The sequence below is a fragment of the Numida meleagris genome, chromosome 3 (genome assembly GCF_002078875.1).
Source record: "Numida meleagris isolate 19003 breed g44 Domestic line chromosome 3, NumMel1.0, whole genome shotgun sequence".
NCBI lineage: Eukaryota > Metazoa > Chordata > Aves > Galliformes > Numididae > Numida > Numida meleagris.
In genome coordinates this window covers 1,470,624-1,486,761 of record NC_034411.1, presented here as the reverse complement: position 1 = coordinate 1,486,761, position 16,138 = coordinate 1,470,624, and the positions used below count along the sequence as shown (strand labels likewise).

At 41.1% G+C, this 16,138-nt stretch overlaps 2 long non-coding RNA genes across 4 annotated transcripts in view; one reads left to right on the top strand and one right to left on the bottom strand.

Moving 5' to 3' along the window:
- The window catches only part of LOC110396379, a 126,800-nt gene that overhangs the window by 36,134 nt on the left and 74,528 nt on the right, over positions 1 to 16,138 (bottom strand). The gene's annotated exons all lie outside the window — the stretch shown is intronic.
- LOC110396380 lies at positions 1,704 to 14,225 on the top strand. Of its 2 annotated transcripts, XR_002436945.1 has the most exons (4): positions 1,704 to 5,058; positions 5,720 to 5,796; positions 8,186 to 8,363; positions 9,231 to 14,225. It is a non-coding gene; the product is annotated as an uncharacterized LOC110396380 (long non-coding RNA). The 2 variants fall into 2 exon arrangements; XR_002436944.1 differs by having other exon boundaries at positions 8,186 to 14,225.

Below are 16,138 nucleotides of genomic sequence, written 5' to 3'. Positions count from 1 at the left end.
TCCCATCAGCCAAAGCCACAATACATTTGGATTGGAGACTGATATTCCAAACTGATAGCAAGAATCAGTTCTCACTCAGTAATCTTTTCTGAAGTGTGACATTGCATTACATCATGTCGCAGATGACATGACATGAAATAACGTAACTTCACAGGATGGGTTACGCCATGGGGAAGCAAGATGCAAGTTAACATTATGCATTGCATTTTTTTTCTAAATTGTTGGATCAGGGCATATGACGAGCTGCAAGTGGGCTCTTATATGCTGGCTTTATACAACAGCCATCGTTATGGTATCTGAGCATCCACTAGCATATAATTAAGCGTCTATTGACAGCTGAAATCCTTGAATCTTTCAATAAGTACGTATCATTCTCTATATTTAAGTAGTAGCAATCATTTGAAGTGCAAGAGAGCAGTGACTCTCTAGGTATGAAGCATAAACAGTCAATAAGAAGTGGTAAAACTACTGAAATGACAGATACTTATCCTCTAAATGGAAGGAAACTGATTTTGTAAAACTCTTTGTTGCATTTGTAACAAAGAAGGGGATATCCTACCTCACAGTGTGTGTGTTTCTTGAAGATCCTTTCTGGTAGCAAATGATGTTCTGAGCGTGTGATTTGTTATCAGAGCTCTAGTTATGATGGCCAAGAAGGAAGGGCACTGAGTAAGTATCTGTAGCTCTCAGGAACTGAGACACAACGGTTCAGGAGATGGAAAGAAATATCTCAAATAAGCAGAGGAACAGAACGTTCCAACCAAAGGTGACTGCAAATTGAGGAGCTTTCTGTGTTTTAATTTTCTTCCAAAGCTGTGAAGCAACAGGATAATCCAAATTAATGAAATACTGTAATGGGAAGTAAAAAATTGCTATGTGCCTAAGAAGGAAGTAGTGTGTTTTGTATGGTTGATTTTCAATGTGCTTTATGTTTTTTGTTTGTAAGAGCTATATAAAGCATGACCAACTCGAAGGCCTTTTCAGCCTTCCCTGCCAATTAAGCCTTGGCCACATTTGTACTGTAACTTCCAATTGTTGCTCATATGTAAAGCATCATGTAGCCACTGACAAGCTGATTCTATTGGGAGGACTCCATACATGCAGCCTAGCGAAAATGAAACATGGACTACGTAAATGTTATTAGTCTAGAGAACAATGTCCCTAACCTCTGACTGAATTACATATTCTTCTTTGCGATGCACACTAAAAATGGAAATATTTACAGGAAGGCACCAATGAATCATGGGTCACCTGTGATCAGGTGTTGAGAACCTGCTGAACCCAACAACTTCAGAAAGAAAATCTGTATATATTACCCTGGAGTCAGGAAGATGTTGTTTCAGGGGCTGATAGCTGAAGGCCTGTTGGTATCTTGGTGCCTTAGAAAGCATTTCTGCATCAGGACACAGCACAGCTTATTGGCTTCAATAGAAATGGAAGACTGTTGACTGACTTGTGATGAATAAGGAGCTAAGGGTAGAGAGCGTCTTTCTTATACACGAGAGCTGCTCTGAAAGTAGTGCCTCTTATTTTATTATGTTGCCCCACCATGTTAGAGGCAGATGTTGGTGGGATGGCAGTAGAGGCTGAACCTTCATCACTGGCAAAAATGCACAGCTAAAGGTGGCGATGACGTTGAAAAATAGTGCTTTGTAGTTGGGAATTTGCTCTATCAAATAGTGTTATTGTACTCTTTGTATCTGTTGTAGTTCCCATGACAATATGTAAGAGAGACCTATGTATAATTTATATTTATTTGCTGTCAGACTGCATTCCTCTTATCCTGGCTCTGTTCCAAGAAACCATTAGCATTACAGCAATTAGTGTGAGGAAAATAAGGTTTCTTCAGCCTGCATTTCAAGAGGACTCTAGGACCTCTGCAGCAGTGACGGCATTCCTTGCCTAGATGCCCAAATAGATGGAACATTATTAAAACTGATTTCTGATGCTGATTTGTGCTCTTCCTTTTCTCCATCTATTATATTTCTCTGATTAAACTAATTCCTGGAATGATAAATGCAGTCTCCTTAGCAAAGGGGAAGAACTTTCCCACGTTCATGTTCACAACATCAGGAGATTTGCCTCATCAGATAGTTTAAAATACACTCCAAAATAACTTTTTGGTCATTAAGAAGGAAGTGACAAAAATATGATTCTGTTTTGCACCTTCAGAGTACATGGAATTTCTTGCAGTTTCTAACATTGGGGAGCACAATCCCACCTCACTGCCATTGCATCTTAAGTGGTAGAAGAGGGGCAAGTGGGGAGCACATTTGAAAATCCCCACGGACACAGTGGTGACCACTAAATCTTTCTGCAAAATGTCACTGCATCGTCAGTGCCTGGCTTGAAAAAAGTTGATTGCTTTCCATGATGCAAGCCTTCCAGATAAATACGTTGATGTCACTGGTAGGTACAGCCAGGCTGGCATTTGCAGAACCTACGACAGCTCAATGAAGCTGAGCAGGCTCAGATAGGCAATGGAATTACAAGCAATATCACACCACCATTTGCTCTGACGAGAGCAAGGAATAATTGCTGTGGCTAAAAACTCAAATTTTCACTGTCTGACAGAGTGTACTTGCTGAGGAAAAGTCACAGTTTGTGCTAGGTTACTAGCTGGTGTCTGTAATACACAGAGCAATAGATGCTACAGAGGGTTTAGTTAGGAAAAATGCATCTTAGCACTTTGTAATAGCTGCTGGGGCACACAGGCTCTGTTCAAGTGAAACCACGGCCATCTTTCTTTATCTTGGTAAGACACCGCATTCACGTTTTCACCAAAGCAGCAAAATGACTTTTCATTATGTGCACTGCTGTTGCTTCTTGGTGGGGGATGCCCTCACAGACCACCCCTTTTGAGGTGGTGAGAAAGTGTCTTTCTCTTTCCCTGAACCAAAGGAAGAAAACTACAAGCTGTTAGTTGAGAAATAGGGCCGGCTGATGTACTTGAGTTAAATCTCTAATTTGCTGGCACATTATGGGCGAGTTGCTTCATTTTCTGCATTTTTGTTTTCCCCTTTACTTGAACCATATTGGCCACCATTTGGGAAAGAATTGCAATTTGGAAAAGTGTTAATTGCCCTTAATATGAATGAATGTCTTAGTGCTTTCCTGAATGAGGCCTGGTGGTGCTGGAGTATAGAATACGCAGAAGAGCAAACTACGTTTTTCACTAAAGATAATGTGTTTATGCCGGGACTGAGACTGGAGTGCCAAAGCATCAGATAGAAATTTTCCAATTTTTTTTTAATGAAAATGAATTGTGTCTAATTCTTTGCCTTGTAAAGTGTCTCTCTTACTGAAACTAACTGAACTGAAAACTGTGAGAATATGACACAAACTTTTCAGTTTTCCACCAGAATCTCTCAGCTGTCTGAAGAACTTTGCCAATCTGTCCTAAAAGTACTTGCAGTGGAATTGTCAGGTCACGGCCTGAACCAGTGGTTGAGCACCAGGTGAGAAGGTGTGGGTAACTCAGGGAGCTCACTGCAAGCAATGCGTTTGAGTAACTGGAAAAGGCTGGAGCGTGGATACACCCCTCCTCACCCTCATTTAAGTGTTAGCAGCCAAGGGAGCAGCATCTCTCTAGATAGGGATTGCATTCTTCTTGAGCTGTCTCAAGTTGCTGGAAGGAATGAGCCATTTTTAATTCTTTATTACCCACTATTGCTCTGTAGTGCCTGTATCCCATTTGAAGGCACTGTCATTGCCTTCTTTTGCCATATAGTAATATATAAGTAGTCTTGTAGATGTATTTATGGGTGCTCACTTTCTATATAACTGGTATACAAAATAAGCAATCAAATGATTAAGAAATTAAGGTAGTGTAACTACAATTTTATCAATATTTTATTATAATGTTGTATAATTCTATGAACGCATACAATCAGGATTAGGGATTCAGGGGAAAAAACGCCATGATTTTTCTTCACAGTGAAAAATTTTCATGTATCAATCTGGACAGATGAAGGCCCCTTCTGACATCCTCTCCCACTGAAGTCAATGGGAAAGTACAGCCCATGAGTTCTCTGTTATTAGGTGACAGACTTTTCTACCTACTTTTTCTTGTTTAATTGATTTCTTCTTCCTGAATTTATAGCCATGCTGCTTTTTTTGGAACTGCAGTGTGGTCTTGCTTTCACGTACTATTTTGTTGTGATTAATCCTTCCCACACTTAAGAACTGCCTGTGCTTTGCTTACGTTTATTTTATTAAGTGGAATATACATCATAAAGTTTTTGTGTTGCTTATGTTCAATGCTAGTTGATAAGAACCATATATTTGAAGAAATGGAGAAAAGTAGATTGAAGGCTTCCTGTCCTCTCATGGGAAGCCTTCCCTTAGATGAAATGATGAATTTGTTAACAGATGCGAATGGGTGATACAATAGTCTCACTATGGGCAGGCTAACTGTATCAGTGGTTTGAATCTTAGTGCCTTTAGATAATGACTTTCTTGTGAGCAGAAATCACACGTCCATATTTCTTTCCCTGTTGCATAGGTGCTGTTTCCTTAGTGATGGATCGCGGATTGTGGCCCAACTCAGTGAGTCAAAGTAGAGCAATTCACTCAGGGATATATTTTTGAGGGGAGGTGCACGATTTCTTTTTTCAGTCGTGATGCCCTCTGAAAGGGAGCTTGCTGTAAGTTCTAATCTCGCAATGCAGTGATTGCCTCTGATAGGCATAGCAGGTAAACATCAGGAAAACAAAAGAGATCATTAAACAAGCAACCAGCGCTGCGCACAGCTGCTGCACTGCAGAACTGAACCCGAGATTTAAAGTTGCCGTGATGCTGCATCACAGTGCCTCCACCCTTCTGAACCTCCACCCCCCCAACCCGCAGGGGAGGATGAACACTCTTCCCAGCAAACTTCTTTGATTCACGTATTTTATAATTATTTGATGTTATACCTTGCAGGGATAGACAACGAGCGGACGACTACGAGCAACTTTACAGAGGGGATTTGTTCTGCTGCTTCCCTTACAGCACAGCCCTGTGGTCTTCCTAGCAGACGTTGCCTCACAGTGTCACCACGTTCTCTAGATAGCCAGCGTAGGTTGGAAAGAGTGCAGAGCAACACACAATTAAAAATTAATAGAGAAACGATGACATTGTTCTCCTCTAGCAGGAGAAAGCAACAACAACAACAAACAGCGCCCAGGAAAAAAAAAAACAACACCACCCTAGAACAAAGGCCTTGAAAGCATTTTGTCTGTTTTCCAAAATAGCTAACTTCTACGCTACTACTTCTAAACGCTACTTGTGAGGTGTGGATGTGTATTGCTGGGCAGGAGCAACAAACTCTGGGTGGAGTATGCAGGCAGGTGGCAGGGAAGGCTCTGCTCAGAGTCCCTCTGCACTTGACAATGCCACTTGCACTACGCCAGGAGAACCTGCCTAAATGGCAACAGCACGGCAAGTCAGTGGTTTGTATTACTGGAACAATCCGTGACATTCAGAAACAAAATCTAGAGAAAGTGGATTTGCTTTCTTCGCCACTAAACCAAAGACTTTCCAGTGTTACGCATATTATTTTGATCACAAAAGAATCTTGCATTAGGGCTTTCAGCATGAGATAATTGACCTTGGCCTTGCTTTCAGCTAAGGGCACGTAACTCTTATCGCAGTGACTTATCTTGAAGAAAAGCGTGCAACTGCAAAGAATATTTACTTACTGTCTTCTCTCGCTTTTTTTTTTTTTTTTACTCTTGAGAACTGCACTGCAAGGACAAGTAGGCAGCAGAGTAGCGAGGGATGGAAGATATTTTATGTGGATGAACACATGAAGAGGTGATTATGTATTGCTAAAAGTCTAATCCTTGGATAAACTACAGTTTGCTATTAATTCTTTGGAGTTGCTTATCTGCTACTTAACATTTCCCTGACTTAACAATTATATTCTTGAGCTAAGGGTAACTTTTTGACAAAATGTGTAAGGATTAGAAACATCGATAATTATATTAATTAATATTAATGGGAGAGACAATATTTGCAGTCATATGACAAACATGAGGAAAGCCAGGCTTTAATTTTACCAATTAATTCTATTTCTAATTGCTTTCACCATTCAATTGTCAGAACATGTTCCCCTTTGCAAGAGGGAATGTATTAAGCTGGAAATGCAGACCAAAATTAAGGGGAAAGAGAGATGTGTACATGTATATGGCATTGTCTGTTACCAGATAAATATTTAGCCTCATGTGTGGGCTTTCATTTTCTCTATGTGTCTACTTATTATAAATGCCAATCATCTCGAGTAATAGGTTCTGTCTCGGTTGAGATGAGCTAGTAGGTAGCAAGGCAGGAGAAGAAAACGCCACTTATTGAAGGGCTCTCCAAACCATCAAATATCTTTCTTCCACATTTTCCCCTGGGTTCAGGACTAGCACGGGACAACAAGACAAGCAAACCCTGGAAAAGAGAGCCCAGTGTGTATATCCATACTGATTACTCAGATTTGTTTAATGCGTTTGATTGGATTGAAATTGTCTCTAGCGCCAGGCAGAGAGCTGCAGTCCATTGGCCTTAATCCTTCCCTGTACTCTCATTGCTTTACGCTGCTCTGCCAGCTCAACGCTGCTGTAAAAACCAACATAACCCACCCTAACCTCTCCCTGGTGTGAAGAAATCCCTTGCTGCATACCTCACTGAGCGTCACAGCTGCCAAAGAGCCTTCTTGGCACGAAGAGTAAGGTAGAACCCTCCCCGCAGATGTGCCCAGTGCAGGGAGGAGAGTGGGATTGATGCTCTTGCTCAGTGTCCCACCGGGCTGGGGGTTGCAAAGCCCCAGCCATAAGGGTGGCAGCATCCACTGGGGGAAAAGCGAAAGCCATAAAGTTTTCTGCATGAAAGTCTTCGTGTCCTGAAATCGCTCTCCTCAGAGGCGTTTCAGCCCGTAAAGAAACCTTAATGCATTGAAGTTTCCCTCGGCACAGAGCCCTCTCCACATAACAATCCAAGAGGCCAATAAAACAAATGATGACTATCTCCTGGAGCAGCTGCACTAAAAAAAAAAATGTCGCCAGCCAAAAACTGTGTCTTTGATGGCTCTACAGGCAAGACATCAACAATCTCTACAACTGCTGATCCCCTTGCGTGGTTTTAATTTGCTGCCCTCTCAGCCTGTGCCTGTGATGCAGTGTTTCGGAGTCTGCTTTTCTTAGCTCATCCCCACTCTGGTCCTCCTTAGGAAAGCACCTTGTAAGGCTTGAATAAATACCTCATTAAATATACAGGTGAAGGATGCTAGCACCCTGTTAATGTTGGTTTCATTCCCTTTTGTTTTTTTTTTGCCGAGCTAAACTGGGGAAATCTGCTGTCTGCTCACCTTGTCTATGGGGAGGTTGGGTGCTAGTGTGCAAGAGAGAGCGGCCTGGGAGTTACTGATGAGCACCCAGTGAATAGGGGGTGCTTGCTGACAAGGGAGTGCCCCCGCATCTCTGTGAGCTGGATACTCTACCTATCCCATTCTCCTCCTCCTGATCCCTACTACGTTTGTGTCTATGCATATTTGGGATAAAAACTGGGAAGCGTAATTTTATCTGACTGTGCAAGCCGTGTCTTCAGAATTCAGATCTTTTGCTCTACTATAAATGTTGCTTCTGCTCTATGCCCCTATTAGGTGACAGAGCTCAGAATCGGTCCTTTTGTGTTTGTTTCTACTACACCAGGATGGATCTATTAGCCTTTGCTTTTCCCCATCAGGAAGCACGGATTTGACGTATCAAGCACACCAGAATTGCTTAATAAGTGCTCAGTGAATATTAATAAAAGTTTGGATGTGACTCAGGCTACAATGGATGAGAAGTTTGAAAGCTTCAGTTCAAGATTATAGGAGGCTGTGAGAAAATATGGTCTCCAGCAGCTAGCATATAGTGCAGATATTTCACTATCCAGGGATCTCTAATTACTAATAATGTACAGGAACAGTATGATATGTCCTTACAATTGCAGAATCCTTTTCAAAGATAATCTTTAATAGTTTATTTGACAACCGGTAAAATTATAGAAAATTATTAGTCTTGGGAATTACAAAAATCCCCATAGTACAGTCAAACAATAAAATTATAATTACCTGTGGGTAATTGAAATTTAACTGTTTTTTTTATTGTATATTACACATCAATAGCAACATAAGTTCAAGAGTGTCCCCCTCCCCTCCCTTTTCTTTTCCCTACAGAAGCAGGGAAAATGGACAACCCCGCTGGTAGCTTGTGAGCCCCTGTCACAGAACAGAGCTTCGACAATTTCAATTAAAGCAGTATGTTCGAGACCGTCATTAGACCTGCATTAAATTACATATCTGGAATGTTAAAAATAAAGAGTACTGAAGCTTATTCACAGCTGCCGGTGGTAAAGTATGTAGTCAAGGTTTTGATTATCTTTAAAGTTTGTATTTTTCCCTTTTCTAAAACTTATTGTTTCGTCAAACAAATATCTAGCACATTTAAGAACAGTGTGAGCACATGGGCAGAACTGCTTATGAAGGATAAGGCATGAGTGTGTTTCCATTGTGTGCTCCACAGTATTGTTTAGTGCTAACAATGGTAATTTATCAATTATACAAGAGGGAACAAAGCTCTTTGCCTGTCTCCTAGCTCTGGAGCTACCTATTACAAGGACCAAAGCTTTGAGAACCTTTCCCAGACTTTGGGAGGCATCATTTAATGTTAATCACGTGTATTGCCAGCTTCTGCTTTGTCCTCTGTGAGTGACCCCATGGAGGCTGCTCAGTGCTCAGCACCGTGGCACATCAGGACTGCCACGCATTATTTTTCTAAACCAGGAAAATTATGGCCTTTTCTTTTTTTTTTTTTTTTCTTTTCTCTTGATCCAGGGATCTTAATAATGAGGTACGCCTGCTCACCAGCCCTCCTTCTTCAGCCTCTTGGCTAGCAGGCCAGAACTTCTAGTCCCTATTTCGGTGCTGCTTATCATGGCATTAGAAATGCCATTAGAGAGCAATCTTAGGAAAACGATGTTGGGTGCTGTTTGGCCAGCCTAAATGCTAAAAGATGGTATGTCTGACGTTGAGCTGTCTATATGACAGCTTTGTTATGTACTCCTAAAGTGCGCTATAACAGTGTTTGCTTCTATGTAAGGATCAAGCTGGTTACTTTTATTTGATTCTGTAAAGTTCTTTGTTATCTTAACGTGAATATAAATGTGCAAGTGAAAATATCTCTGTTTTATTAAGAGTTTCAATTAATGTGTTTAATACACAGATTTTATCACGAGAGAGGCATCACAAAGACTGAGTACAACATAATGGAAAGCCAGGTATTGTTATGATTATTATTACTATTATTTATATATAATCATTGAAGTATTAACTGAAAACTGGGAAATTGAGTTCCTGGCCCCAAAGAGCACATAATAACATCTTTTCTGGGGGGAGGCAACAATAGCAAACCAGTTCTGTTTTGTGGCATGATTAATGGTGCATACAGTGCAGTGTGGAGATTCCTCATTCTGGCTGGGTTGTCCCACTTCCAAAGATCAAACCAGCCAAAAAATATCAGTTGCATCCATCATAGCCTGCCTTATTTGTTTAGGTGCCTTTTACTCTTCCCCAAACCCTTTTTTCTCTGCCTGTTTGGGTGAAGGGTATCCCCACACGCTAAAGCTCTGACCTGTTTTTGCAATGAGGCAGCTGGAGAGTTCTCATCAAAGTGGTATCAGAATGCTTTGACAAGGGACTGAAGGACAGGACCTAAATGGGCAGCAGCTCAGCTGCAGAAGTTTCCATGTGAAGCTGGCACTTCTGAAGGCCACCAAGCCCCAGCATCTCTCCCAGTCACCATCCTTGAGTGGACTGGAAGACATGCTTCCTTGCAATATGGCCATTTCCCATGGGGGTGGCCCTGAAAAGCACCACTTGCTGTCCTCAGGGTTCCCCTCAAGCCAAGTCCTCTCATCTTTGCCAGGAGTTGTAGGTAGCTACACAATCTGGAAATGCCAGCTTTATCCTCACTTTTCCCATCACCTCCTATGAAGATAATTTAAGAGAATAATCTGAGATTTTTAGATGCCTTGGCCTCCTGAAAGCGAAAAAGCAGTGTTCACATTAGCTCTAAAACAAGCATAAATATTTCAAAAGGAGTAACCTCAATGGAGACTGTATCATCAAAACAGCTAATGGTCTAAGCAACATCAAAGGAAATGCAGGACTGGCCCAAAATCTGGGTCTTTATGTGAAGAAGCCATGCTCCTTGCCACAGCAAGGAGATGAAGCTGAGAGACTTTTGTTTTGCCTTAGCTGTTTCCTAAGCCTGACCCTGGACAACACGAGAAAGCTACAGGGAAGATTTTCTGTTTGAACCTTCATTCCCTTGTAGACTCCAGATGCTGAGCTCAACTACTCTAGAAAAGAAGCTGGAGATCTGCTGCCCAACAAATGAGATCTCAGAAAATGAACCTCCCACTCACTAGAATACACCATACTCTACAACAAACAGCAAGAGATACGTTTTCTTACCTCTGAAAATTCTGCTTGTGTTGCTCACTAGAACTAATTTTTACCATTTCTGACTCCAGCAATGTGGCAATGAAGTGACAACTAAGGAAGAGCAACTGTTCCGCTGTCAGGTTCAAAACCAGGTCAGATTTTTGGGTTTGATAGAAAACAATCATAGAATCATAGAATCCTTAGAGTTAGAAGGGACCTTTAAAGGTCATCTAGTTCAACTCCCCTGCAATGAACAGGGATATGCACAGTTAGATCAGGTTGCCCAGGGCCTGATCCTGCCTCACCTTGAAAGTCTCCAGGGACGGGGCATCAACCATATCTCTAGGCAAATAAATCAGGAAAACACGCTGGTTCAATGTGTTGAAAAAGACTGCAAATTTATTATTTGCTCCCACAAAAACGATTCAATTAGAGAGATGCAAACCTCGTGATAATGGGGACATACTTTCAAGTGAAAACACAAGCCTCTAGGGATAGCCATTGATTGGCACCGAGTACGGTGAGGGTTCAGATGGGGCTACAGGGAACACCTCATAGAAAGCACCATTTATGGTCTTCGTTTCAGTCCTGTCTGTGGGGTGTTTGAGCTCACAAATGTTTGGGTAATGAAGATTGCAAGCCACCCCCCCACTCAAAAAAAAAGCTATTTTGCTTTCCCGTGGCTGAGGTTAGAAGGTGAATGAAAGAGTTAATCCCAGCCTGCCCTGCAAAAGGGAACAGCTTACATTTGTAAGACTTCAAAAGCCTTTGCAGTATGTGGATGGATGCTGTTATTTCCTGCCAGAGCAGAACCAAAAAGTTGAGGGAGATGGTTCGTGGAGGAGGAGCTGTATTTTTAACTGTCAGCTGGAGTGAAAATAAAAAGATCAGTGTAAAATATTTTGGAGAGTGGACTCCAGTTCAGTAATATTCTGGAACTTCTGGTTCCCAAATGGAGGACCACCACACACTTCTTAGCTAACCACCTTCAGCTTCCTGCACTACCAGCCTCCAGAAAGCCTCAGTTCTGTGATACAAGTTGGCCACTCCTTAGAGAAATAGAACTTGCTCTTAAGCAGTGTCTGGTATTTGAATTAGGGAAAATGTGACCAAGTCTTTCTTGGAGTCTTCTGCCAATGGACAGACACATTACTCCATGGTTCTGCTGCACTTGGCAGCATTTTAGAAGTTTCTGAGGCTTGTAGTTCACAGAGTTTTGCTTCACTGAGATTGTGCTAGCCGTGTGAGTGGCAGCAGGCTGGGACAAAGCCATCTTGAAATAGGTGCTTAATTACAAAATAAGCCTTTCCGAGCCTCTTTTTATTTTTGTATTATTTTGATTCTAGCCTTTTGTAACCACAGGAGGACTTTGTAGGCAGAGGATGTGCATGCGTTTTGTCCTGTGGGCATGCTGAGAGGGTGTGGAAACTCCTGCTTAGTGCCCACGGGCAGCTCTCCGTTGTGCCCAGCCGATCACTGGGCAGGCAGTGATTCATAAGGAGAACTGGGTATCTGTCTTCCAGCACTGAGGGAAGGGTTATTGCAAAGGATAGAAAAATTACCTCAGGCCTTATTAGGTTTTCTGGAAAAATATATACTACTGCTGTGGGCTACTTTTATGCCTCGATGACTTGGTGTCCCACTGCACAGATGAGGGTCCATACTAAGGAACAGTGTAAATGTTATAGTCGATATCGCTTGCCAGAGAAACTGCACTGCAATTTCTTTTTTCTTCTTTTCTTCCTTTTGTGTGAGGCTCCTGTGCTACCGGCTAACCATTTGCTATAAGGCATTGTGTTAAAGTTATATAGTGTATCATATTAAATTTTATAACAGTGCTTTGTGTTTTGAAAAGACTTGGGGGGGAAACAGCATCAATCAGGGAGCCACATTTGATAGACTTGGAAGGGGCCTCCTGGGTCATTTTGTCCAAGACCTCTATGAAACAGGAAGGCTTCTGCAAAATACCTTTCCCATAAATGTATCTAACCTTTCCTTAAAGACACTGAGTGATTGTGCCATAAATACCTCAAGCAGGTAAACTAGTCTGATTGACCTTACAATCAAAAAGTGTCTCCTAATACTGTATATAAGGTACAATTTTCCTTTCTTTCAGCTGTAGCTAAGCAAGAAAAAAGGGCAAACACACAGTAATGGACAACAATACAGACTGTGCAAACAGTTTTGCTTTCACTTTACTGCCATCATCCACCATAAATCTGGATGCACCATTGATACTTGGTTTCCCAGAGTAGCATCTGCGATCCTTGTAGTATCTATCTCACTTTGTCTCTGACTTTTGGAGAGCCAACATTACAGTGTGTAGAAATAACGAAGATGTACAGGCAGCACTTTCCAATTCAGAAAGCCATTCAAAACCCTACGCCATATAGTTTAAGTATTTATTTCTATTTTCCATTTATTAGAATTTGTGGGTTGTTTCTTGTCAGGACCATGGGAGCTAGGGGAAGCGCAAGGCTTTCTACATCTCCATCAGAGTGTCAAAGAATGATTTACATTCTCCTCCAACAATTGTGCATGCTGAAAAATAAATACCTGGTAGTTTAGCTGATTGTTGTTGCAATAGGGATGCATTGTGTGCTGGTTATTACCCCCTACTTTTATGCCTTCAGGGCATCACATGTTGATTTCCAAGAGCTTCTTGAGCAGTATATAAACTACCCTTGGTTTTCTTTTTCCTTTGCAAGCACCAAAAACTGTGATAGAATGGAAGAGCTGCTGTCCCACTGCTAAACTCATTTCTGCCAGGCACATGCTTCTAGAAAGGGGTTGTCTCATGGTGCCATCTCATGTAAGCTGATCCCTACTTTGAATCATAGAATCACAGAATCAGTAAGGTTGGAAAAGACCACTAAGATCACCTGGTCCAGCCACCAGCCCATCCCCATCATATCCACTGACTACATCCCTCAGTGTCACACCTCCTCGCTTCTCGAACATTTCCAGGGATGGTGACTCCACCACCTCCTTGGGCAGCCTGTGCCTGCCTGCCAGTTCTCTTTCTGAGAACAAATTTTTTTCTACTATCCAACCTGAACCTCCTCTGGCACAACTTAAAGCCGTTATCTGCCATCCTATCAATATTACTTAATTCCTTCTGGATGGTAGGAGAAGGTTAGACACCCTTCAGCGTATCCTTACAGTTGCCAGGGGAAAAGCATGACTTAAAAAACTGAATACGCAGACAATCTTGGTGCCAGTGAGGCACTGTTGTCAGCTGTAAGAAAGTACACCTTCTTACAGTTATATGTGAGGTTTTATCGTTGTCACCAGCCACTTCCTGAGCATATGGCATCACACCAAAATGATACACCAAAGAGGCCCAGTAAAAACTCAGAAAAAGGTTTGGGACAAGTACTGTTGTAAGTGATCCCCAGCAGGCCCAGCCTTTCTGTACTAGACAATTGTCATTAGAACACTACTCACAATTTGAACCAGACAATTGTACTTCAGAGTGTCTGAGGAAGGCTGTGGAGGAATTTCTTCCTGAGAAGCTCTGCAAAAGAAGTTTTAGAAGTTTAAGGCATCCTGAGATTGGTTTTAATGTTTATTTGTTGTTCCGGGGTAGATTGGGCTGCCTTAATTTGTTTGGTTGGCTATTATTGTTTTGTCATATTTGGACTTTTCATACACAGAGGAATGTTGCATAATGGGTCAGGAAAACTGTTAACTCTTACAAGCAAAAGACAGAAGAAGACAATTTAGAAAGAATATGGTGATACCGGTGATACTTTATGCCTCAGGCCTCCATGCCCATTCAGACTGGCAACTACTTGTCCTTCTCTGTTCAGTGAAGACTTTAAATAACTTCACAAGACTTTAAATAACCCCTGAACATACAGATCTGTGTTTTTAACGCCTTCTCAATACAATTGAGTGCTATCCTTTATCTGAAGTACAAAATGTTGAAGTATTTGTTTAGCATTTAATTGCATAAAAATTGGGGCTAAAATGCACCTCGTCCAGTAATTTAAGAGCACAGGCTATTGAGCTCTTGACAATTCATTCCGATATTATAAAATCACAGGGAAATACAAAATATGTATGCCAAGAAAAAGAATGCAGGTATGAGTGGACCCAGTTTGAAGCCCACACAACATTTGCTTACGTAGAATCTTGCTTGAATACTTCATCCACATGAGAAATTCAGTCTCTTCCCTTCATGCTGACTTGATTCAGACCCACATAGGCCCCATTTTCCTCTTGGTGCCCCTCAACCTCTTAGATTGTAAGTAATCTTTAAAAAAATATATTATATATATTTTTGGGGAGGAGGCAGAAGGAAGACAAAGAGAGCTCTTCTTTGTTCTTTTTTTCTTACCTTTTTTGAGGGAGAGATTTTGGATTCTTTTTAGCATAGGGGAGTTCTGACCCACAATAATACTGTTAGGCATGCATGAAAACAAAGGTGCAATTGTATAAAAAAAAATAATAAGATGACACATTGATACAGACTTTATGATCCTGCTCAGTGCTCGAATGCCAATCAGAAGTAAATATGGGGCTTGATCTTACAAATCATTTAGATACCTACAACAGAATATGGCATATCATTTAATTTAAATTTGCAGCATGCTCAGTTTAATTAATGCTGTGCAGTGCCTAGAAAAATCCTGATTTCTTAATGTGATATAATGCATGCATGCTGAGACCTTTTTTTAACTACTTTATCATTTTGGAACCGTGATGGTTAGGCACTGTCATTAAACAGGGAAAAAAGCCACGCTTACTTTCTCTTTTTGAAACTTCCATACAGCTCCCCGAAATATGATTCAAACTACAGGTTTATTTAAAAAAAAGACAGGGTGGGGGAAAGTCAGAGATTTAATTTTCCCTTGACACAGCATGTTGCCTGAATAGCCAGGCAGCTATTCCTAAATTATGTGCATTTCATTCCAAGGAGCTGTGAGCATTTTGAATGGGCTGCTGTTAAATACAGTACACAAGCATAAATACTCAAGGGAACTGCTAACTGAAATTTTGGCATGAGCAGAAATCTGATATCTATCGTGGTAGTATCTATATGAGCACATAATAACAGTGCATACTACTTGTTTGGGAGTGCTAAGTGAGAATTTTTGGTATTCTGGGGTGAGAACTATTAAACTCGTGAAGATCTTCAGTGATTATAATAAGCATTGGTATTTGCATGCTGTGGTTTCAGCAGGGACGAGAATGGTCATATGTAATCTTTGGACCTGTGACACTGGACTAGGGGGATCTCATTTTTGGAACTGAACCCAAGAGATTGAATGCATGATAAAGATATGTGTTTATTATACATAGCTGAAGCATGGGGAATTTACATCTGTGTCCAGAAAATTAGGTAACAAAAAGGCAACGTGGACTTGGCAAAAAGATTCAGGACAAAAAGCCCTTTAAGATCAGTAGCTTTACTGCCATTATTTCAGTGATCTTGGGTGTTTTTTTCCCTACTTACTTACAAGATTTGAATTGTGAAAAAAAAATCATTTTGCAAGGTATCAGTTTCAACCAGAATGTATTTATAAAAGCTCTATTTATGGACCTGTTGATAGCAAAGCAAATTCTGAAGTCCTCTAAATAAATCTGTTCCTAAACATAATGCCACAACTTCTATATTCTCATCTGACACCTGACAAATAGAATCATAGAATCATAGAATTAGCTAGGTTGGAAAAGACC